The 25,909-nt window shown below is 35.7% G+C and overlaps 1 pseudogene; it reads left to right on the forward strand.

Annotated features, from left to right (window-relative positions):
* The first annotated feature begins 1,554 nt into the window (after nt 1–1,554).
* LOC100581993 lies at nt 1,555–24,024 on the forward strand (annotated as a pseudogene).
* Nucleotides 24,025–25,909: the final 1,885 nt, after the last annotated feature.

The raw sequence follows: 25,909 nt of genomic DNA on the forward strand, positions 1-25,909 counted from the left end.
AGGTAATATTATGATCTTCAATTTATAGATGAGTCAACTGAGGCTTGGTGAGGTTCAGGCTACATCAAGGACATTCATCTGTGAAACTGCTAAGCTCTGCCAGCAGCCAAGTCTTTGTTTACTATTTCAACTGACAAAGTCACTTTTTTTTTACTGAATGTTAAGAGGTCTCTGACTTTGAATTCTGTAGACTGACAGTATTTTACAAATTAATCCGATATTTCACAACCTACTTGACATTTCTTGGTATATGCTTTGTTTTCTGGACATGTCAAATAGGGTTAAAATTGCCTTAAATAAATAAAGCATATTAACACAAACAGAATTGTTTTTTAATGGCTAATTTAAGCTCTTTTGTAATGTGCTTTTTATTTTAGTACAGCTTATTTTGTTATGCAAATAAGATTCAGCTCTGTTTTGTATTTGTTTTAAAGCTAGTTGCATGCCTTTTTAACAGAAGCCTTTGTATGATGTTGTTGTTTCATTACTTTCAGATTAGTTGATCAACAACCTGCAACACAACATTCAATTTAGTTCCCTGTGAAAATGTTCAGGCTAATAGGTTTCATACGTTGTTGTTTAATTTATCTGCCTATTAGAAGAAGTCATTAAGTAGAAGAAACCAGCTTTTAGAAAGAATGCAGTTTTCATTTACTGGTACAGGCATTTTCTTTAAAAAGGCATCATTAATCACATAGTGAAACCACTAATTAAAAATGCTTTACTTTGATTTGCTTTATTTTCCTGAACTGCATTAAATACCAGTTGGTCATCTGCATGGCATGCAAAGATCAAAGCCCTCTGTGCTCCCATTTCTCATTAAAAAATTAATAATGGCTCTGCTTTGCACCTCTTTTTTCATGTGTGCGTGTGTGTGTATGTGTGTGTGTGTGTGTGAGAGAGAGAGATTCTACTCAAGTACATGTGTGAGATAGATATATTTTTAACTAGTAGAGAAGCTACCTTTCAAACTATAAAAGTAATGTCAAATACAGAAGCCAACTATCTAAATGTAGTAAATGTATCAAAATATAAGTATTTTCCTTATACTTGCAGAAGTTTTATTTTTATTTCTGTTGATTTCTTTATGTTGGCTTAAATGTAAAATATTTACTTTTAAACATTGCATTAGGCACGAGTTGTGCTTTGAAGAGAACTAACATGTTCCAGTTCTTTTATAATAAATTATTGGGGCACCTCTAGAAGACAAGAAGCAAAGTGTTTTGGAGGGAAAAGCACTAGAATGGAAGCCAAGGGACTTCTGTTTTGTTTCTAACCTGCCACAGACTTGCTCTGCAATGCAGATTACTAAAACTGAGCCTCACCTTTCACAACTGCAAAATGACCAAGTTGGAACTCATGATTTTATGTGTTCTTCTATATCTAATGTTCTGTAATATTAAATTATGATTTTGTTTTAAGGTAAAGAAACAAAATTTCCAAGATACAGGCATATAAAATATATTTTCTTTCCTCATATATTCTACTATTTTACAAAGTTTTATATTATTCGATTTAAAGGTTCTGAACCACTGAGTTAAAGCCTCATATTGAATGAAGAAAATAACAACCGAAGATAAATGCCTTGATATCACGCTTCAACCCCCTAAAAATGTAGAAAGGTATGGAATATTTGTGTTACATAAGCTAAATCTAAATATAAAGCATTACTGTTTGCCCAGTATTGCACTGCATGCCAGGGGTACTGAAACTTTGACATTTGCTAGCATGGCACATATACCTTGAAGTAGAATCTTGTATTTATTTCCTAATTTCCATTTTCTGCACGTCAAAAGTGAGAGTGGTGAAGAAATATAACTGGAGGTATAAATAGATCACCCATCTCACTCTAATTTATTTGAAATGTTACCTATTTTCAGTACAGTGGCTAGGTTGATAGCTAGGTTAGCATTGGTGGGTGTGCTGATAAAAGAAACCATGGCAACAAGTGAGGCAGGGAAAGAGACAAACATTCTATACAGCAGCATACCAGAATTATTTACCTATTGCTTTTTCTTTGGTTTCTGTCCATCCTGAAAATTTCAAATGTAGTGTAACAAGCATGGGTTTTAGAGTCAGGGGTGGTTGGTTCCGGTTGGAAAACGTGGACAACTTACTAAACCTTAGTGAATCTAATTTTCATCATTTGTGGAATGGGGCTAGCAGTGTTTACTTCACAGGGTTGACTAATGGTTAAATGAAATGCCATTGTTCATACATCAGCATTCATTGAGAACCTATCATTTCCCAGGCATGGGAATAGAGTGGGGAGTAAGAATGGCAAGGCCCCTTTCCCAGTGGATCTTATATTCCGGTGAAAGACAGACACTATGCAAGTAATAAATAATGTATGACATAGTTCCTTGAAGTGGTAATTAACAAACATACACTGTGTTTACTGCAAACTATTAGGTCACTTACTTTCATGTAATATAAGTTTTTATCTAATGCACATTATACAATATAATCATACACATTATACAATATAATTACTCAATAATTGATTAGACTTTGCTTGGACCAACAATAATTGAGAACTTACCTTCCAAGAAACTCCGCTCCTTCATTGGGAAGATTTTGAACTTTATGTTGAGCCAACTTCATGACCATTCAACAGTTTTCACTGCACCTGAGAGACATTCAGATATTTGAAGTCTGAAAGCTCCAGTCCCTGATGTCACCCCTTCCCTAGGCCAGCACCCTACTTTCTTTGATCATGTCCTATGCAGAATATTTTGTTTTGGAGCCCATCACTGATCTTTTAATGTTCTTTAGTTTCTCCATTTTCTTCTTAAAATCAAAACTCCATAGAGCTTATGACCATATGCTGAATAAAGTGCATTACAAAGAACTTGGGTTTTGAAAAAAGTCTTCATTTTAGAAATAAGACATTTTATTCAATTAATTTCTATAACTTATGCATGATTTATAGACAACCACACACGATATACATGGGAGTTGGACATAAACTTTCAGTTTACCTTAATTAAGCAAAGATAATAATACATTGTTAGCCAGAGTTCTTGAAAGATGTGCTTTGCTCTGGTTGGGTCTAGATTGCCCTTTGTCGATTTTTACATCATAGTGACCTGACTCAGAGGGTTACTTCCCCTTCTCATGTCTGTATTTTCTACCCTTCACTTCAGAATTGTTTTTTATCCATTTGTGTGGACCTGAGACTTGTAGTGAGTCTTTGAAGTGTCATAATTATATATCTTGGTTCCCGTGTTCTATTCTTTCTTAGCTGCCAACTTACAATGTGCCTAATTAGTGTCCTCTACCAGGAAGGAAACGAGGAATGCTTTGCATGCTTTTGCTGGCAAGAGTGTCTCCCAATTTTTGTCCAAGCTTGCAATGTCACCCACTGAACAAAGTTATTGATATAGCAGCAAATTCAACGTAGCAGTAGTAAAAATGCCTTTCAGTGATAACAATTCTAGAGAAGTTTGCGTGGACTAGAGAGACATTTAGAAAAGTACTATTTGGCCTTAAAATGTTTCCACTTAAAGAATATTTACTAATACTCAGTAATTAGAACAACTTTATCATTTGTTTGGCCCCACACAAAAATATATCAGAAGCTCAACTAGCATGTACAATTCCATGGTAACAATTCCATGCACCTGTTCATTTGAAAGTTGAATGAATAGTATTTAATGATAATACATACATGTTCTTAATTTAAAATTATATAAAACATATGTAACTCCTTCAGAATTCATGTAGAAAATAGAAGAATTCCTTAATTTAAAATTAAAGTTTTTCATAAACACCTTTTTAGAGTTAAACTTTTTATTTTGAGGTGACTATAGATTCACATGCCATTGTAAGGAAATCGTACAGAGAGACCCTATGTAGGCTTTAGTCAGTTTAACTCAGTGATAACATTTTGTAAAACTACAGTATATTATCACAATCAGGAAACTGAAATTGACACAGTCAAGATACAGAATATTTTTATCCCCACAATGATTTCTTCATTTGCCTTTTGTAGTCACATCCATTACCCTCCAGCTCACTCCTTCCCTAAACTTAACCCCGAGAAATCACCAATCTGTTCTTTATTTCTACATTTTCATTATTTCATAAATATTATATAAATATAATCATGTAGTATGTAACCTTTTGGGATTGGCTTTATTCACTCTGCATATTCCTCTGAAGATTCATCCTTATTGTAGTGTATCAATAATTCTTTCATTTTTATTGCTGAGTAGTGCCCTATACTACAGGTTTTTTTTTTTTTTTAACAACTCATTCATTGAAGGACATTTGTGTCATTTCCAGCTTGGGGCTATTATGAGTAAAACTGCTATAAACATTTGTGTACAGGTTTTTGTGTAACTGTAAGCCTTCGTTCTCTGGGATAAATACCTAACAGTACAATTGCTGGGTTGCATGGTGGTTCCATGTAATAATCATTTTCACTGTCACAGATATATCTATAAACTGCTGAAAATTACACAGGATAATATATTTATAAATTGAATTTTTATAAATTAAATTACATTTTTGTTACAATAGTAGGTCTCTGTATTTTAGAAAATGAAGACTCTGTCTGTATTAGTAATAATTTTTCTCTAGTTACTAACTTTATTCCATAGCTCCCTAGCTTCCTTATGTATAAAGGCCATTTACTTGATAGTCTCGATTCAATTTCTGTAGCAAGTGCTCATTTCATAAGAGTATTGGAGTTACCTATGTGTCACTCTATTGATCATTCTGAAAATTTGTTATTATCATGGCCTGAGGTGTTATATTTATATAATCCGGTATTGAAATTGGGTTTAAATCATTAAGCTTTGGACTGTTTGGGTAAAACAAAACAAACAGAAAAAAAACTTCTTTTTCTTCTTCCTGTATTGTTCATCATCAAAGGACAGGAGTCTGTATCAACACTATGGCATTTGGGAATTTAAAGAATAAAGTCTAGAAGGTTCTTGAGTGTTGAAATAGCTTGTACCTTCTGATTATTTCAGAAAACCTTTTTCCCCCTGAGGTCACAGACATAATGTAATTCTGAATGTGAAACAAATACTTGACGTAGAAAAACTTTTTAAGATATAGGTTTAATGGAAGACTTTAATGTCCTGGTTTATTTAATTAAAGAGTTATGCTTGCTTATGCAGTTTTTCTTTTAAGCAGAGTTTTCAGTGTGTGAATGCTCATCATTTTTCTTAAATATGCAGAAATATATTTCATATAGTTCTGAAAATGTATTCTAATTCTGATATCTGACAAAAACACTACTGAAAATGTAATATATTTTAGTGCATTAAGATACGTTAGATTTAGTAACTGCCTACCTTGTCCTTTTTGAAAAGGACAAATTATTTTATCTATTGAAAGTTCTATTAATATTTATGAAATCATTATAATTAAGTGCAAAAGACTCTAAAGAAAAGTATATGGAATTAGTAGCACTTTGGTGATATTTCCATTGTATTAAATGCTCACACCATATCATTCACGAGTTTTCCACCTGATTTTCTTGCATGAATGTGGAACCCTTTCTGTCTGTGTGCTAAACTGGAACAAAAGTTTTCTGACCGATTATAATTTATTTCAATTATAATGGCTATCTTTAGTGACAAATTGTTTAAGCCAAAGGAAATTACTTAACAAAAATAGAAACAAATTAATTGTTTGCAAGACAATCTAAAGAGAACATTAGCTCTATTTTGTTGATGGTGAATATTGAACTCAGAAGCTATTAATCCTGAGAGAAATGATAACTGTATGTATCCTTATTAATCAAATACCATTAGGTCTCCCTTTTGAATGGGTCCCTATGTATATGTACATGCAAGAGGTTCAAGAAAGACAACAGTTTTTAATCACTAAGATCATTGCCCTCAAATCCTAACCTGGTTCTCATAGTTTAGATTAGTGTGCTGAGCCATGTGTAAACATCAAGGACATTTTAGCTCAAGGTCAGGTGTAAAGACGACCCGAGTATCATTGCTTCTTTTCCCCAGATTAGTTCAAAGGAGACACATTAGAAAGGGGCCACTTTCAGACCCTGGCCTACCAAACTAGCTGCACTGAAGTGAAGAAGGAGGTGGGAAAGACACACAAAGGGAGAAGCAAGGAAAGATCGGAAATAAGACAGCAACTGACCTCACGTGGTTCTATTTATATTTTTCTTTCTTCTCTTGTAAACTCTCTTCCTTTGGGTGACCTATTTTTGTGTCCTTATGGACCCCATATTCTCTTTGATAACAAAACATATCCTTCTTGAGATTTCACCGTGATGGATGGGAGAGAGTGATTATTTCAACTCCCTTATATAGCAAGCCACCCAAACATGAGAACTGGAAAGCATCTTATTCAACGCTTTAATTTTACCAGTGATGAGTTTTAAGGTTTGTAAAGTTTTATATGTTTTTCCAAATTCACAAAACTATTTTAACTTGAATTCACCATGTTGCTCAGTTCTGATATTATTTTTCCGGGCTTTTATTTTTTTTTTTTTTTTTTGAGATAGAGTCTTGCCCTTTCACCCAGGCTGCCTCAGCCTCCTGAGTAGCTGGGACTAGAGGCGCCTCCCACCGCACGGAGCTAATTTTTGTATTTTTAGTAGAGACGGGTTTTCGCCATGTTGGCCAGGCTGGTCTCGAACTCCTGACCTAGTGATCCCCTGTCTCAGCCTCCCAAAGTGCTGAGATTACAGGTGTGAGCCACCACGCCCAGCCTATTTTTCCAGACTTTCTCATTCAGTCCCTAACTGAGGCACAGCTCTTGCAGGAAACTACATAGTACAAAGTAACTAAAGTTGTGTTTTAAGTTCCTAAGAGAAGCTGTGGAATTCCAGCCCTATATAAATAAGAAAGGAAATAGGATGACCTACAAGTTTCTGTTCTAGTTCAAATCATTCTATTCTACTACTCAAAGAAGTGGCTGAGGGTATCACCTGCTGATCGTGGCCTCTCAGTTACTGCCCTGGGCAGTAATCAAGTCACTGCTCCTTTCCTTCTCCTAGGTTATTGGGGATTCTTTTTTTTTTCAAAATATTCATCCTCTGTTTTGTTTTTATGAGTTTTTCCCCCCTTAGGAATAACAGCAGAATTTAGAATGCAGTCTTATAAACAAGAGACACATATAATATATTTTACTGCTAACTATTATGCAACAAAATATGTAGTGAAAAGAAAACAAAAGTCATGGTTCTGGACAAATTATGAATAGTTTATAAATCCAAAATCGCAGTCCTCTGCTTCTTAAGCCCTAGTGCACAGGAGAATTTCCTGGAGTGTTTGTTGAAAGCTTAGCTTCCAAGCATGTCTCCAAAGCCTGAGGCCCAGGAATGTACATTTTAAATAAAATTCCCACTGGTCTCACCATGGCCAGGTAGTTCTGGCTAGATAATATTCTAACAAAACTTCGTGGAACATTGTCTTTTCATGCAGTAGGTGAAAACTCTCCTGACAAGGGTGATTCTTGAAGCCACGTGATATAATTCATATGCTAACTCAAAGTGTGTTTGGCTCATCATAACTATTATATCTGGTGGAATACTCAGTCCTTTCCAAAGCCTCCCTTCTGGTTGCTCCTCTGGTTATTGTATTATGTTATTATTATAAAATCTCTTTTTTCCCAACCAGATTACTTGCCATTTTAATTTATTCACCTCTCATACTATTTCAACTTTTTAATGAAAAACTTGAAATAGATGATCTCTAAATACTCTCCTGCCCCTGAAAGGCTGTAATTCTAGGATTCTGCCTAGTCAATTAATAGAATAACTCATAGTTGACAGTGGTGAAACCGAGATGATATTGGTAGCAGGTCAGAAATTTCCAGCCCTAAAACAAAAATAAGAAGTGTAAGTAAATGTGGGTGTTGTTTTAGAAGCAGAGCAATCCTTATTTTGCTCTAAGTAACATTTATTATTGTTATTTCATTGATTATCTATACCAGAACTTTACCCAAATGATAAAATATGAAGTTTATGAATAGGGGTCTATTTATTTACAAAATTTACATATTTCATTTTTTAACTTTACTGTTATATAAATAAAGTAAGGGATTGCATAGACAGTACAGATTTACAGATTGGGAAACAGAAGCACAAATGTCAAACACATTCCACAATTTAATAACATAATTAAAATTGGAACTCAAACTATTAATGTGTATAGTCTGGAATGAAATTTTCAAGTGTACTGATGGACTACTTATAAGGTTACAGTGTTCCTTGGTGTCTAAAGGGCTCTATTTGAGTATAGTGCATAAAGTCGGATGTTAAATATCCTGTTGTGTTCCAAATACCTTGCACACCTAAGGATTGCTGCACTCCTCTTGCTATTTATGCCTTCGTTGTAAAATAATGCAAGAGGCCAGATATGCTTCCATCCACACATGAACTCTCTTGCTGTATGTCTATATTCTTTAGAAAAATACAGCAGAATCACGTCTTTTGGAGTTTGTTTTCTACAGTGAAAAATACCAATGCATTGTATAACATTGTCATTAGATCAACCTTGGATTCTCTATGCCACTTAACTGTTGCAACTCAAAGGAAATAGATGCCTTATTAAATCCACATTATATTAGCTTATTAGTCTTTTGAAAGTATGGAAAATGCAGGTTCATTTTTATCTTTTAAAAAATTTTGTGAGTAGGTGTTGCAATAGATTTTTAATAGTAACATTTCAAGGGAGAGAGGTATTACCTTTGCAGTGTTGGTATGAAAATTTAAGGAGTTATGGACTACTCATCACTCACAGTAGAACACCACAGCTATTTAAGTTAACTGAATTTCAAATGACAAAAAGAACAAAAATAAGGTAACTACTAATAATCATAACCAAGAATGTGGCTAATGCTATTAAAATTTAATGAAAAAATATGTATTTAATAAAATAAATACTGGGTTCCTAATCAAGGTAATATAATGAACTAATATTGTAATATCTCTTTTAATATACTTATTAGTAATACCTAAGAGCTAATTTATAATATTCCTTCTATACTATAAAATCTCTTTATATTAGCAGGCACAAGTTTATAACTAATATATATATATGTATATATATAGTTTTCTTAAGATACAAGATAACTGAATAAAGACACAAATTTAAAAATAAAACAAGTCCCATACCCGTGTAATTCCTACTCAAAGTGTTAAATAGAGAATGAAACATTATTTCTGGACTCAAATTATATTTTTCTTGAAGAAAGATATTTGAAGAACCTCTTCCAATTTTGCATAAAGAAAAAGAATGTAGATTAATAAAATAGCATTTGTTAGAAATTATTCAAAGCTGGCCAAAAAATTCAACTATTGTCAGCATTTTGAAGTTTGTATTTATTTTTAAAGTCAGAAGTCATAATACTTTATCTATATATTTTTCTATGTTTACTATTGTTTAAACTCTTAGCATGCATAATTGCTTTACACTTTTCACCCATGTATTTAGTGACAGTAATAACTCCTGTGGCATTAGGAATCAGCTGAAACTTTTCAAACAATTGCATTAAAAGGCATAAAACATACATATGAAAACTTGTTATATTGGTACCAAGAGCCACTCTTTTTATTTGAATATTTTGTGTGAAGACAAAAAATGATCAGAGAGCTTAGAAAATATAGTTAGTTTTCAATCCCTATGGAGATAGGCTGTCATTAGGAAAGGGTTCACAGGGAACAATTTGCTTCATAAACAAGGTGGAAGCACTTTTATGCCATTTTATACATAGGCATACCTCAGAAATATTGTGGGTTCAGTTCCAGACCATCACAATAAAGAAGTCACATGATGTTTTTTTGTTTCCCAGGGCATAAAAAAGTTATGTTGCACTATAGTGTACTATATTAAGTGTGCAATAGCATTATGTCTAAAAAACAATGTCCATACTTTAATTAAAAATGCTTCATTGCTATAAGAAAAATGCTAACAAGCATCCGAGGCTTCTGTGAGCTATAATCTTTTTGCTAGTAGAGAATCATACCTCAATGTTGATTCTGCTGACTGATCACGGTGATGGTTGCTGAAGGCTGGGATGTCTGTATCAATTTTTAAAAATAAGACAACAATGAAGTTTGCTACATCGATTGCCTCTTCCTTTCATGAAATATTTTACTCTGGCATGCAATGCTGTTTGATAGCATTTTATCCACTGTAGAACTTCTTTCAACATTGGAGTCAAAATTCTAAAACCCAGCCACTGCTTTATCTACTAAGTTTATGTAATATTCTAAATTTTTTGTTGTCATTTCAATACTGTTCATAGCATCTTTGCCAGGAGTAAGGTCCAAAAGAAACAACTTTTTTTCCTCTCATCTATAAGAAGCAACTCCTCATCCATTCAAAGTTTCTCATGAGATTGCAGCAATTCAGTCACATATTCAGGACCCACTTCTAATTCTAGTTATCTTGTTACTTCCACCATATCTCAGTTCCTTCCTTTACTAAAATCTTGAACCCCACAAAATCATCCATAAGAGTTAGATCAACTTGTACCCAAGTCCTGCTAATGATAATTGGACCTCCTGCCATGAATCACAAATGTTCTTATGGCATCTAGAATGGTGAATTCCTTCTACAAGGTTTTAAAGTTACTTTATTCAGATCCAACAGAGGAATCACTATCTATGGTAGCTATAACCTTACAAAATATATTTCTTTAATAATAAGACTTGAAAGTCAAAATTACTTCTTGACTGATGGGCTGCAGAATGGATGTTTATTAGCAGGCATAAAAACAACATGAGTCTCCTTGTACATCTGCATCCGAGCTCTTGGGTGAACAAATATACTGTCACTAAGCAGTAATATTTTGAAAGAATCTTTTTTTTCTAGCAGTAGGTCTCAAAATTGGGCTTCAAATATTCAGTAAGCCATGATGTACACAGATGTGCTTTCATCCAGGCTTTGTTGTTCCACTTCTAGAGCACAGGCAGAGTAGATTTAGCATAATTCTTAAGGACCCTAGGATTTTCAGAGCAGTAAATGAGCATTGGTTTCAACTCAAAGTCACCAGTTGCATCACCCACTAACAAGAGAGTCAGCCTGTCCTTTGAAGCTTTGAAGCCAGGCATTGACTTCTGTGTAGCTAGGAAAGTCCAAATGGCATCTTCTTCCAATAGAAGGCTGGTTCGTTTACAGTGAAAATCTTTTTTTTTCAGTGTAGCCACCTTCATCAATGAGCTTAGCTAGATCAGCATAGCTTGCTTTGGTTTCTACATTAGCCCTTAGTGCTTCATCTTACACTTGGAGACAGCTTCTTTTCATAAACTTCATGAACCAACCTCTGCTAGTTTCAAACTTTTCTTCTGAAGCTTCCTCATCTTCTCAGACTTCAAAGAATTGAAAAGAGTTAGCGTTGCTCTGGATTAGGTTTTGGCTTAAGGGAATATTGTGACTGGTTTGATCTTCTATCCAGACCACTGAAACTTTCTCCGTATCAGCAGTAAGGCTGTTTCACTTTCTTATCATTCTTGTGTTCCGTGGAATAGCACTTTTAACTTCCTTCAAGAACTTCTTTGCATTCACAACTTGGCTAACGGTTTGGTGCAAGAGAACTAGTTTTTGGCCTATTTCAGCTTTCAACATGCTTTCCTCGCTAAACTTAATTATTTCTAGCTTTTGATTTAAAATGGGAGATGCAACTTTTACTTGAATACTTAGAGGCCATTGTAAGGTTATTAACTGGCCTAATTTAAATATTGTTGTGTCTCAGGTGTGGGTGGGGGGAGCCCAAGAGAGAGAGAGGTGGGGGAATGACCAGTTGGTAGAGTAGTTAGAAGACACACAACATTCATTGCTTAAGTTTGCTATCTTATACGGGTGCGGTTCTAGGTACCCCAAAACTATCATAATAGTAACAACAAAGATCACCGATCACAGATCATCATAACAGATCTAATATTAATAATAATCAAAAAGTTTGAAATATTGCAAGAGTTATCAAAACGTGAGACAGAGACACAAAGTGAGCACATGTTGGAAAAAATGGTGCTCATAGACTTCCTCGATGCAGGGTTGTCACAAACCTTAAATTTGTAAAAATGCAGTATCTGAAGCACAATTGAGCGACAGGCAATATAACAAAGCATGCTTGTGTTATTCATTTGACTCTTAGGGTAGAATAAGAATGTTTCCTTTTTTTTCCAGCTCGTAATCATTAATATGTATTTGCTAGAATAAATACTATGCCTTGTAACCTCATTCCTCTATTTTATATTTGGATTTCTCATCTCAGTTAAAAGACAAGAATAGAGGTACTATAGGCTGCTTTATATCGTACTCCACTTCCTCTCTCTCTTCTCTCACCCTATAAAAGATAATGGGGGAGTGGAATATCTGGCATGAGTCACTGCAGTATGGCTGTGATATATCTTTGTTTTATTTTTATGTTTTAAACATGAAATTCTGAATAAAAGGAATGGTCCCTCTTGTGATGTGAAGAATCAGCACTTAGAATCAGCATCGCTTAATTCTATCGAATCTCGCCACTCATCCTGTTTGCAGTGTGTTTTCCATCTATGCTGGGCGATTGGAAAAGAAAGCTGCCTTCATGTGATTTTATTCCCTATGTATTTAACATGGGAGAGGATATATTGATAACGTACGGCTTTAAACAGCTTAGTGTTCAGCCTCATTTTGACATTCCTCCTCATGAGAATATATTTTGTTTTCTTTATCTGTGGTTTGGTAGAAAATAAAAAAAACATTTATCTCAAAGCCAATATGTATTGACTACTTCATACACATTATTTCCTTACTGGTTAAATGTATTAGATTAGTTATTATCTCCTATTGACAGGTGATGAAATTGAAACTCAGATAGAAAATAAAGTACCCAAGGTCACCTACCAAGTAAATAGTGAAGAGGGCATTTAAAACCAAGTGCCTGACTGTAACCTGTTGTTGAACTGCAACTGGGCACTCTACATTTGCCATTGGCTTCTGGATACACAAAAAGTTACTTAGCCAGTTAAATGAATCTTACGGTTTCATCTGGCTTCCCTGATGAACTTTGACTGTTGTCTACCAACCACACCCACTTTCAGCTTTTATTCAACAAAGCTGCACCTCAGTGCATGATTCTCTGAAAACAGGAACAAAAACATTTTCTTCACTATATACAACGTCACAAATGTGAGCCATTTTTCTCTCTCTATCTCACCAGTCACCAATCTCTTTCTCTTACATCCATGGAGATTTTGTTCTTTCTTGTCTCTGATTTGTAAGGAGAGGTGTAGAATTCCAAATAAAAATGAAGTCGTTTATATAAGGATGCAATCTCTGGTTTACCACCGTTAACTTTGAATTTATTTTAAGCTGCTATAGTGATGACTATTTGATAACACTACATCATCCACAACTTATAACAGAAGAAGTATTTTTTGGTATGTTACTTCTGTGATTTGGTTAGGATGTGTGGTTTGGACACAGTGATCGTAATAGGCATATATAGAAATTGAAAAAAATAGCCATATTAACTCATTTAGCTCATTAAGGCCTTCTCTGTTTTTTGAATGAAAATTGTAATCTTCTGAAAGTACAATTTGAATTTCTTCATTATCTCATACAAAAGGTAACAAAATATTTGCTGACATAAAATCATTATTTTTGCTGTTCAGAACGTTAGAAATCTTTATACAAACCTTCAACTTTACAGTGGCCATTTCCTAAACTTGTTTCATTAACCTAGGAACTTGGAGATGACATTAAGTATAATTTTATGTATCAAAGAGTAATGAAGACTTGGACCCCAGTCAAATTAATATTTTTATGATGAAAATGATCTGTGAGACAGCATGCCACATAGAAAGCTTTCTGGCTTTCTGATTTGTAGTGATGCTATTTATTATGATGAGCTTTTTGTTTAATTTAAAATAGTACAGGGCACATATCTGGGATATACATCCATTTGGTTAACATTAAATTGTGATTAATTTATTTGCTATATCTAATCTATCAGATTGTCATTTACATTCAATGATGACAAGAAAGCTATTATTTTTATTACACAAAAGCAAAGGCTTTTTTCCCCCAAGTGTTTGTTGTAGACAATATAAGTATAAATATTCAAGTTAAAAACAAAATTCCTCAAGTCATTCAATGGTTCATTTTTATAGAGCACTCCAATTAGTAATTAAAAGCAAGTCTCCTCTCCACTACCCCCAGCTAAATTGTCCCAAAACATTTTCTTATTTCACTCCTAACTTTGAATAAAAATGTGTCTGATGTTTCTGTGACCTTAGGGAATAATTTAAAGGCAGTGCAAGGAAAACAAGCTGATAGTTGTAGCAGATGCAAAGTGAGAACATCTGTATTTACTCCCAGTAACTGTAGAGCCTTTCATTAAACTGGATGGCAGGGCAGAACATCAGGGACAGTATATATGAATGGTTGTCAACAACTTCATGTCAAGCCTAATGTCAACCAAGTATGTTATCTAAAATCTCCTTATGGGAAGATCCATTTTCACTTTTAATGAAAGGAAGAAATTCCAACCTTGTCAATGAAGAAATTTTGTGTGGAGATGCACTATTAGAAAACTGGTTCTTACTTGATTTGCATTTGCCAACATCTTCTGTTGTAAATGGGGACTATATTGTGCTACACACACACACACACACACACAGGCACTCGCATGCGTGCACATGAGTGTATGTTTGAAATTAAAGCATAAGGACAAAGCTATTTTGTTTAATGTAGCTCTATCTCTGCATAAAAACTCATATAGAAGGAGATGCAGCTAAAGGTGTTAACAGGGATCTAGATTGTAGCTTCTTTGATACACAAGTTCGGCTTGCTCTTGGTCACTGCTTATATTCTCCATGGTACACGTTTGTACTACTGAGTTTTTGAAAGAACATTTTATAATAAAATAGTAATTCACAAGCAACGGATGGGAACAGAATGTTTTTTCCTTCTTTCTTAGGCTAGAATGACTAATTTTTATCTCCTGGCTCAGTGTGAAGAAAGGACTACTCATGGATATTATTTTAAATCATATTGCAAAGTATGCATGAAATGCTTTGTAGCTTGGGGTTTTGGATAGAGTTGACATTTGTCTTGCAGGGAAACCATACTATTTCAATGCTTCTTTTGCATTTTTTCATTTTTTAAGCCAGTAATATTTTCTGATCTATTGTATATTTCTGTCATGCAGTCATAGCTTGTGTAGTAGACGGAGAGTTACCTCATCCCTTGGTGATCGAAGTGAGACTATCTTGATCTCCAGGTCCACAGTCCTGGGCAGGTCAAACCCTCATTCCCATGACTCATTCCTCTTGCTTTTTCTTTGTCTCCACTTCAGAAACATTGTGGACTATATAGTCCCATCCCACATCATACTGAGATGTTAAACCTCCATTATCTCCCCAACATTAGATCACACAAGCATTTTGAAGATTTAGGGTGGCAGAGGGGAGGAATAACCATACTTCATGAATAGTCTTTTGTAGTCTTGATAATTCAATTTGCTTATACCCCAACACTTTCCAAAGTCTTGGCTGCTGACAGAAGGCCCTTGTAGAACCCTCCCAGCAATGCGGACCACTTCTGCTACTCATTATTGACAGTGATCAGCCCAAGCCAGATACCCTGGATCTCTGATGAATAAAATTTTCTCTGTAATATATTAATAAATCTTACTGATAAGACTGAACTATTACTCATAACGCCTAAAAATATTGCCAATATTCAATAAAACGTCTAGTCTTGGTTGACCTGAGTAAACAAGGTCCTCCAGAGAATTGCCAAGTCTTTTATTTTATTTTTATAGATTTACGGGATACTAGTGCAGTTTTGTTACATGGATAAATTGCAGTGGTGAAGTCTGGGCTTTTAGTGTAGCCATCACCTGAATAGTGTGCGTCGTATTCATAAGGTAATTTCTCATCCTTCACCCCTCTTTCCACCCTCCCATCCTCTGAGTCTCCAAGGTCTATTTATGTGGACACTTTGTTTTTGCTAATTTGATGAAAGCTGCAAACTTTGCTGGGAAGCGAAGATGCAACACATTCTGAAGGGTAGTTCTAAGCTGCATGCCCTACTTGTGACACCAGACAACCTCAAAGAAACTTAAAACTGAATGGTAAGGAGTTCTCCTCGTGCCTTCCAAGGCAAGTGCCAGCAAACTCAGTAGGCTAAATTTAATTATTATTTATAGGTGACACCATTATATTCTGTTCTTAAAAAAGTGTTGTAAAAAGCACCTGATACTTGAAGAATAAAATTTTTATTGAAACAAACAAAGCAATTAAAATCATTGGTAACTGATTTTAAAATATAACAAATATCCAAATCCCTTTGAATTTGGATATTCTTTTAAAAATTAGAAGCACTGGCTGGGTGCAGTGGCTCACGCCTGTAATGCCAGCACTTTGGGAGGCCGAGGCGGGTGGATCACGAGGTCAGGAGACTGAGACCATGGTGAAACCCCGTCTCTACTAAAAAAATACAAAAAATTAGCTGGGCGCGGTGGCGGGCGCCTGTAGTCCCAGCTACTCCGGAGGCTGAGGCAGGAGAATGGCATGAACCCCGGAGGCAGAGCTTGCAGTGAGCTGAGATTGCGCCACTGCACTCCAGCCTGGGCAACAGAGCGAGACTCCATCTCAAAAAAAAAAAAAAAAAAAAATTAGAAGCACTGAGCCTAGCAAAGTGAATCTAGAAGGGCATTATTAGATTGACATTGTAGAAAAGCACTTTCATCTGGTTTTTTAACGTGCAGCTAGAGGGATGGCCTGTGGATACTGGGCTGAAAGAGACAGAAGACAGTACATGTTTAGGAACAAAACCTACATTTTGAGTGGGTTTCTTTTTCAATCTGCAGAAAGTCATTTCCAGACATATTTGACATTTTACTAGACTTTGTTTCTTCTTGTATTATTTTATGCTGCTTTTTTTTTTCTTTTGGAGACGAATTCTCACTCTGTTGCCCAGGCTGGAGAGCAGTGGGCATGATCTTAGTTCACCTCAACCTCCGCCTTCTGAGTTCAAGAGTTTCTCCTGCCTCAGCTTCCTGAGTAGCTGGGATTACAGGTGTATGCCACCATGCCTGGATAATTTTGTATTTTTCTTTTTTAGTAAAGATGGGGTTTCACCATGTTGGCCAGGCTGGTCTCAAACTCCTGACCTCAAGTGATCCACCCATCTCAGCTTCCCAAAGTGTTGGGATTACAGGTGTGAGCCACAAGGCCTGGCCATATGCTGCATTTTTTTTAAAAACCAGTTGCTATATTTATTTAGTTTCATTATTTAATATTTAATCCAACAGAGCCAGTCCCCCTATTTTCAATCCCAGAAACGTGCTTATCTCGATGCTGTTTTAGAATGTATCATTTCTGAATCATTTAAATTCCCGATTCCATTTTAACTATATTGATTTTTCTCCAGCTGCTCTCTGTACTGGCTTAACATGCAGAAGATTTTTTATTCAGCGCAATCTCTCAGGAAGGGATTCTAAGTTCTAGTGTCAGAGTGAGATGCAGTCTGGGATGGGGACAAACGTGTCAAAAGGGAACACTGAGAAAAGAGGAAGGACAGAGAGAGAGACTCCTGTTCATGCCTCAGGGTAGATTCAATGGGAAAGACAGGAGAAGCTGCTCCAGTTTCCTTTTGCTTAAGTTTCTTGATTTAGCATCACATTCTCTGTGGTAGAAGGAAACATCATTACAGATTGACCCTGAGGCAGGAAGAAAACAACACTGTGGCTCTTAAAAATGAAAGAGAATTGAATTGTGGTGTTTGAATATCCCCCTCGTCTGTATCCTTTGTCTTGGCCCTCCCACACCGGGGCGCGGGTTCAGCAAAGCCTCAAAGAGCCAGCAGGCACCCCTGGAGTTAGCAACAGCACCCCCTGACTCACACTGGGTGTTCTCTTTTTAGGTCTCTAATCTAATAAATAATTCAGCCTGCCTCTGCTGAATTGATGAGCCCCATGCGGTATTACAGCCTACAAATAGGCAGTCTGAGGTCTGAGGTCTTTCGAATGGCTGAGAAGCATTGGAAGAATTTTCTGGAAATGTTTTTGGAAAACTTTTCACCCACATACAATCACAATATTTTAAAACAAACTTCCACTTCTCCTATCTTGCTACTACACTTCGTTGCAATTGCTTGTTTAATTACCTGAAAGGTTTTGGAAAACAAGAACCATGTCTATCTTTCTCTCTATTCCATCCTCAGGATCTAGTATAGCCCTAAGCATTTAGCAGTCAGTGTGTGTGTGTATGTGTGTGTGTGGGTGTAGTGTGTTTGTGTGTGTATACATGTGTATATAGATGCATATATATCATCTATATATAACTATATCTATATGTCTATATCTATAATGTACATCTGTATATGTCTACATATATCTGTATCTATATCATCTATATTTATGCCTATATCTATATCTGTATATCAACATCTATACTTATGTCTATATTAATATTTATTGAGCTCTTATTATTCTATTCCAGACATTTTTGTATATCACACATACTTCAAGTTTTTTTTTAATACATGTATATACCTGTGAAATAGGCATTGCTTCAGAGATCATACATCTTCCCAAAAGACATATGTAAGTTTTTGGTTGGGCTACAGTTCAAATCAAGTTTTCTGTGAATTCAAAGCTATTTTACATTGACTCTTGTATGGTGAGAAAGTGTATTTACTCTAATTTTATTTCTTGGTAAAAGAAATGGCATTAGAGCAATTTAATGAAAACTTATGTTCTCAACTCATTTTTCTAAAAATAGTAACACTTGTAAATGTAAATATAAATATAAGTAGTCATTATTCAGCATTATTGGGCATTGGTTTCCACTTACTCCTAGTGCCCCAATAAAGTGACATTAAAAGAATAAATCACACAAGCATAAAAGAAAGGAAAATTAGAGATTGGGGAAGATATGATAATTTAATAAATTTCCAAAAGATAGAGAGATGATTGATAAAAATTCATAATATTGTTCAGAGTAAACTTTCATTTTGCTATTTAAAATAATTTTTTTTTTTTTTTTTTTTAGACAGAGTCTTGCTCTGTCATCCAGGGTGGAGTGTAGTGGCGCGATCTCGGCTCACTGCAACTTCCACCTCCTGGGTTCAAGTGATTCTCCTTCTTCAGCCTCCAGAGTAGCTGGGATTACAGTCGTGGGCCACCACATCCTGATAATTTTTGTATTTTTGGTAGAGACAGGGTTTCACCATGTTGGTCAGGCTGGTCTTGAACTCCTGATTGTGCAACCTGCCAGCCTCAGCCTCCCAAAGTGCTGGGATTACAGGTGTGAGCCACTGCACCCGGACTAGAATAATCTTTTATGGCATCTTTGCATACCTGCCACGCAGATTGCTGACACTTAAAGTATAATATAAAGAGGCATCATGGCTTTTAAAACAACGGATATGATAAAATAATGTCAATAGAAGATTTTTCTATATGCAAATTACAGGAGGATGAGACAAGCTGCCTGGCACTGCCGCAGCCCCAAATCCATAGAGCTTAGGAATCAGGCATTTACCCCCGCAACAAGCAAATTCTAGAAATGTTTTCTTTAAAGGGAGTAAAAGGCGACTTCACTGGAAAAAACTATTGCTTCTAGAGGAGACACTAGAAATTAAGGGATAAATGTAGCATTTTGATGGAGCTTTTCCAAAAACAGTTTTGCCTACCACCTGTTTATCACAGATAGGAAGCTGCTGAACAAAACATGGAGCTTTCAGACAATGTAAGTTCTTGAAGGGTCTAAAGAAGGAAATTCACACAGCTAACTAGGTATAATGACCCAGAAGTCCATTCTTAAACATGAATTGAAAACCAAAACTTGCCAAACAAATGAGAAAACTAGTAATGAGAGGCGAAGCCAGCTGGACTTCCTGGGTCGAGTGGGGACTTGGAGAACTTTTCTGTCTTACAAGAGGATTGTAAAACGCGCCAATCAGCACTCTGTAGCTAGCAAGAGGATTGTAAAATGCACCAATCAGTGCTCTGTAAAAGTGCACCAATCAGCACCCTGTAGCTAGCAAGAGGATTGTAAAATGCACCAATCAGTGGTCTGTAAAAACGTACCAGTCAGTGCTCTGTAGCTAGCAAGAGGATTGTAAAATGCACCAATCAGCACTCTGTAAAACGCACCAATCAGCAGGATCCTAAAAGTAGCCAGTCGCAGGGAGGATTGAGAAAAGGGCATTCTGATAGGTCAGAAACGGAACATGGGAGGGAACAAATAAGGGAATAAAAGCTAGCTACCCCAGCTTGCAGCAGCAACCTGCTCTGGTCCCCCTCCACGCTGTGGAAGCTCTGTTCGTTCCCTCTTCACAATAAATCTTGCTGCTGCTCACTCTTTGGGTCCATGCCATCTTTAAGAGCTGTAACACTCACCATGAAGGTCCGCGGCTCCATTCTTGAAGTCAGCAAGACCATGAACCCACCAGAAGGAATCAATGCTTGACTGTTGAGGGTCATAGTGCCATAGTCCCACTGCATAGTAGGTCAGAGAAAGGCAGAGCTGAAATAAGCGTTCATTATTGCTGCTTCAAAATCGCTTGGAGCAAGAGAAAAATAACCCAGAAGAGAAAAAATGAACACTGTGGGAAAGGGAGTAATAGAATGAAGATATAACCTCTGGGAACTTCATAATATTGTCCAGAGAAAGTCTTCATTCTACCATTTATAATAGTCTCTCATAACACCTTTGCACACATGATTCACAGATTGCTGATCCTCCCAAGAGTATAAAGAGGTACCCAGGTTTTTAAAACAGTAGAACAATATAATAAAATAATGTTAACTTATTTTTTTCTGTATGTAAATTAGATGGGGATTAGGTGGTGGTGAGATTTGTAAGAAGTTGTAATCATCTGAGAAAATAGGGGCTGGGTGAGAATTGTTTCTAGAAAAATACTGTACTAACGCTATCATTCAGACTTAACCTGACCAAATTGCTAGAAATAGAGCAATATTTTCTTTTGTCACTCTTCTGTATTGAAATTCTCATATTTTTAAACTGAATAACAGTATTTAAATTTTTCTCTCCTAAAACCTGGTCTGAAAACTCATTTAAGTTTATGTGATGAGATTATTGCATCTTGTTAAAATATCTCGACTTGGTTACAATTTTTGGTCTCTTGTTTGCTTTCCTGGGCTTTTGAATCTCTTGATTATAGCTGCTACCACAGAAAAATAAAGAATCATTAGAGCCCCTAAAAATGATTATACACGAGCAAATTGGAAAACCTAGAAGAAACAGACAAATTCCTGAACACATACAACTTGCTAAGATTGAATCATGAAGAAATAGAAAACCTGAGAAGACCAATAATAAGTAACAAGATTGACACAATAATAAAAATGCCTCCCATCAGAGAAAAGCCCAGGACCTGATGACTTCACTGCTGAATTCTACCAATCATTTAAAGAACTAATAGCATGCCTTCTTAAACAATTCCAAAAAAATTGAAGTGGAGGGAATTCTTCCAAACTCATTCTAGAGTTTGAATTCTTAGAGTTAAGAATCTACCCTAATACCAAAATTAGACAAGAACACAACACAAAAAGAAAACTATAAACCAATATCTTTGACATTGGGTAGTATCATCTTTTTAACAATATATTCCAATACATGAATATAGACTACCTTCCCATTTAATTGTGTCCTTTTCCATTTCTTTCATCAATGTTTTATAATTTTTATTGTAAATACATTTCTCTTCATCAATTAAATTTATTCCTACATAAATGTAGATGCAAAATCCTTAACAAAATACTAGTAAACTGACTCTAGTAAAAAAACTAGCAAACTGATCTTTTGATCATTAAAAAAGATCATTCACCATGATCAAGTGGGATTCATCTCAGGGATGCAAGAATGGTTTAACACAGGCAAATCAATAAACACCTTACATCACATTAACAAAATGAAGGACAAAAACCAAATGATCATCTCAATAGACGCAAAGAATGCATTTGATAAAATTCAATATTCCTTCCTGATAAAAGCTTTTAACAAACTAGGGATAGAAGGAATGAACCTCCACACAATAAAGGCTATAGGTAACAGTTAACATCATATTGAATGAGAGAAAATTGAAAGTTTTCCTTTGAGATATGGAACAAGATAAAGATGCCCACTTTCACCACTTTTATTTAACATATCACTGGAAGTCCCAGCCAGAGCAACTGGACAAAAGAAACAAAGAAAGGCCATCCAAATTGTGAAGGAGGAAGTCAAATTGTCCCTGTTTGCAGACAGTGTAATCTACAAGTGCTGTCAAAAAACTTTTAGAACTAATGAACCAATTCAGTAAAGTTGCAGTATATGAAATCAACATACAAATATAGGAAGTGTTTCTAGATGCCTATAGTGAACTATCTCAAAAAGAGATCAATAAAGCAATCCCATTTACAATAGCTACAAAAATACTATCTAGGAATATATTTAATCAATGAAGTGAAATCTATTTACAATAAAAATTATAAAAAGTTGAAAGAAATTGAAAAGGACACAATTAAATAGGAAGATATTCCATGTTCATGTATTGGAATATATTGTTAAAATGATGAAACTACCCAAAGAGATCTACAAATTCAGTATAATACCAATCAAAATATCAATGACATTCTTCGTAGATATAGAAAAACAATCCTAAAATTTGTATGGAACCTAAAAAGACCCTGAATAACCAAAGCAATCTTTAGCAAAAAGAACAAAGCTGGAGGCATCACACTATCTGATTTCAAAATATACTACAAAGCTACAGTAACCAAAATATCAAGGACTGGCGTAAAAACAGACTCATAGAGCAATGAAATAGAATACAGAACCAGAAACAAATTCATACATTTACATCCAATTAATTTTTGCAAACGTCCCAAGAACACACATTGGGGAAGGGACCATCTCTTCAATAAATGGTACTGGATAAACTGGACATTCACATGCAGAATGATGAAACTAAACTCCCATTTCACACCACATACAAAAATCAACTCAAATGGATTAAAGACTTAAATGTAAGATCCAGAACTATAAAACTACTAGAAGGAAACAGGGGAAATGCTTTATAACACTGGTGTGGACAAGGATTTTTTGGATAAGACCTCAAAAGCACAGGCAACAAAAGCAAAAGTAGACAAATAGGATTACATCAAACTAAAAAGCTTCTGCACACAAGAGAAACAATCACCAGAATGAAGAGAAAACCTACAAAATGGGAAAAAGTATTTGCACATGATCCATCCAACAAGGGATTAATACTCAGAAGATATAAGGAACTCGAACAACTCAATAGCAAAGAAAACAAAATCCATTGATTTTGTCTTCACGTAGAGTCTCCGCGGTTTCCTGCTTCAACAGTGCTTGAAGGAACCGGGGCTTGTCCCTCACCCTGGCCTGTGGCTCACCGCCAGCCTTCCACCACCTCCTCACCGCGCTGGGACCGCCCCAAGGGCCCCGCGGGCTCCAGCGCTGCGCAGCCTCTGTGGCCGCCGCCTCTCCTTAGCCCCCGCCATGAGGATCGGCATTCTTGCAGGTGCCAGAACTACCACCAGGACTCAGAGGCTGCCATCAACCGCCAGATCAACCTGGAACTCTACACCTCCTAAGTCTACTTGTCCATGTCTTACTACTTCAACCGCGATGATGTGGCTTAGAATAACTTTGCCAAATACTTTCTTCACCAATCTCACTAGGAGAGGGCACATGCCAAGGAACTGATGAAGCTGCACAACCAACGAGGTGGCCAATCTTCCTTCAAGATATCAAGAAACCAGACTGCGATGACTGGGAGAACTGGCTGAATGAGATGGAGTGTGCATGACATTTGGAGAAAAACATAAATTAGTCACTACTGGAACTGCACAAACTGGCCACTGACAAAAATGACCTCCACTTGTGTGACTTAATGGAGACAAATGTGTCCTGGATGGATTTTCACCTGAAGGAGCAGGTGAAATCCATTAAAGAATTGGGTGACCACAGTGACCATCTTGCACAACATGGGAGTACCCAAATCTGGCTTGGCAGAATATGTCTTTGACAAGCACACCCTGGGAGACAGTGACAATGAGAGCTAAGCCTTAGGCTAATTTCCCCATAGCCATGGGGTAACCTCCCTGGTCACCAAGGGAGTGCACGCACCCTGGGGTTTCCTTTACCTTTTTTGTAAGTTGTACCAAAACATCCACTTAAGTTCTTTGATCTGTTTCATTCCTTCAAATAAAAAAAATTTTGTACCAACCCCCCAAAAGAAAAAACGGGCAAAAGATTTGAATAGGCATTTCTCAAAAGAAACCATACAAATGGCAAAGAGGTATATATATATATATATATATATAAAATCCTCAATATTACCAATTATTTGGGGAATGCAAATCAAAACCGCCATGAGATATCATCTCATCCCAGTTAGAATGACTACTATCAAAAAGGCAAAAAATGACAAATACTGGTGAGGATGTAGAGAAAAGGGAACGTATATACTGTTGGTAGGAATGTAAATTAATTCAGCCATTATGGACAACAGTGTGAGATTTCTCAAAAAATTACAAATAGAACTACTATATGATTCAGACACCCCAACTAGTGGGTACATATCTAAAGGAAATGAAATCAGTATGTCAAAGAGACATCTGTACTCCTATGTTAGTTGAAGCACTATTTACATCAGCCAAGATATGGAATCAACCTTAAGTGCCTATCAACAGATGAATAGAAAAAGGAAATATAGAATATTTACACAATTAAATACCATTCAGCCATAATAAAGCATGAAATCCTGTCATTTCTGGCAACATAGATGAGCCTAGAGAACATTATTTTACCGTGAAAGAAGCCAGTCACAGAAAGACAAATATGGCACAATCTTACTCACATGTGAAATCTACAAACATTGATCCAATAGGAGTAGAGAGTAGAATTGTGGCTACCGGGGAATGGGAAGGGTAGGGGAAGAGTGGAGATGTTGGGAAATGGGTACAGAGTTACAGTTAGATAGGAGGAATAAGTTCTAAGGTTCTATTTCACAGTAGGGTGACTATAGTTAACAATAATCCATTGTATATTTCAAAATAGCTTGAAGGGAGGATTTTAAATGTTCTCACCATAAAAAATTATTAAGTTTGAGGTGATTGATATGCTAATTTTCCTAATATCATATATTATATACATGTATTGAAACATTATACTAAATCCCATAAATATGTACAGTTTTTATGTGTCAATTAAGAATAAAACAAAAAAGAAAGAATAAAGGCTTAAAAAGAAATTAGCTCATATTTGTGACAAAAAACACACCAGTATTTCTATTTAATATAAATAACTATTTTTTCCTTTGAAATTTGAAGACTTTAATGCTTTGCAACATTATTTTTCCCTAGTGGACTATTTTTCTTTTGCTGCAGTTTTTCACTAAGTGAGCTAAGACCATTTGAGAATAAAAGAAATGTATTAAAGTTGGCAGCTGGTTGACTCAGTTTTACCTCATAGCTTTGCTTTTCTCTTTCTTGATATGTCAGACAGGGTTTGAGATGAAACTTTGTAAGAGAAATTCTGTCAGAACATTAACTGAAAGTGTACATGAATTAATTAAAGTTGGCTTATTTATGGGGATAAATTAGTTTGAAAATGCATTCAAAACTATTGTCTTCTCAGACTGATCAATAACTTTTCCCTTCTACTCCACCATGATGGATACAGAGTGTCTGTTATGTGTGAAAATTGATTCTAATCACCTACTATCATTTTATGTATGTGAAAATTATTAACATAGTGTCTGACATGTAGTAAATATTCTTTATTTTATTGTTCTCATATAAGTAATTTCTGGAGCAGCCTTTATAGTGAGCTAGCTTCTCACCAATAAATCCAACAAAAAAGCATCTTGTTTGATTAGCAGACATTCTTATTACTAGAATTTTTTTTCTTTTTGAAGTCAAAATCTCACCACAATTTCCAACAAGT

Source organism: Nomascus leucogenys, chromosome 7b (assembly GCF_006542625.1).
Source record: "Nomascus leucogenys isolate Asia chromosome 7b, Asia_NLE_v1, whole genome shotgun sequence".
In the NCBI taxonomy this organism is placed as follows: Eukaryota; Metazoa; Chordata; class Mammalia; order Primates; family Hylobatidae; genus Nomascus; species Nomascus leucogenys.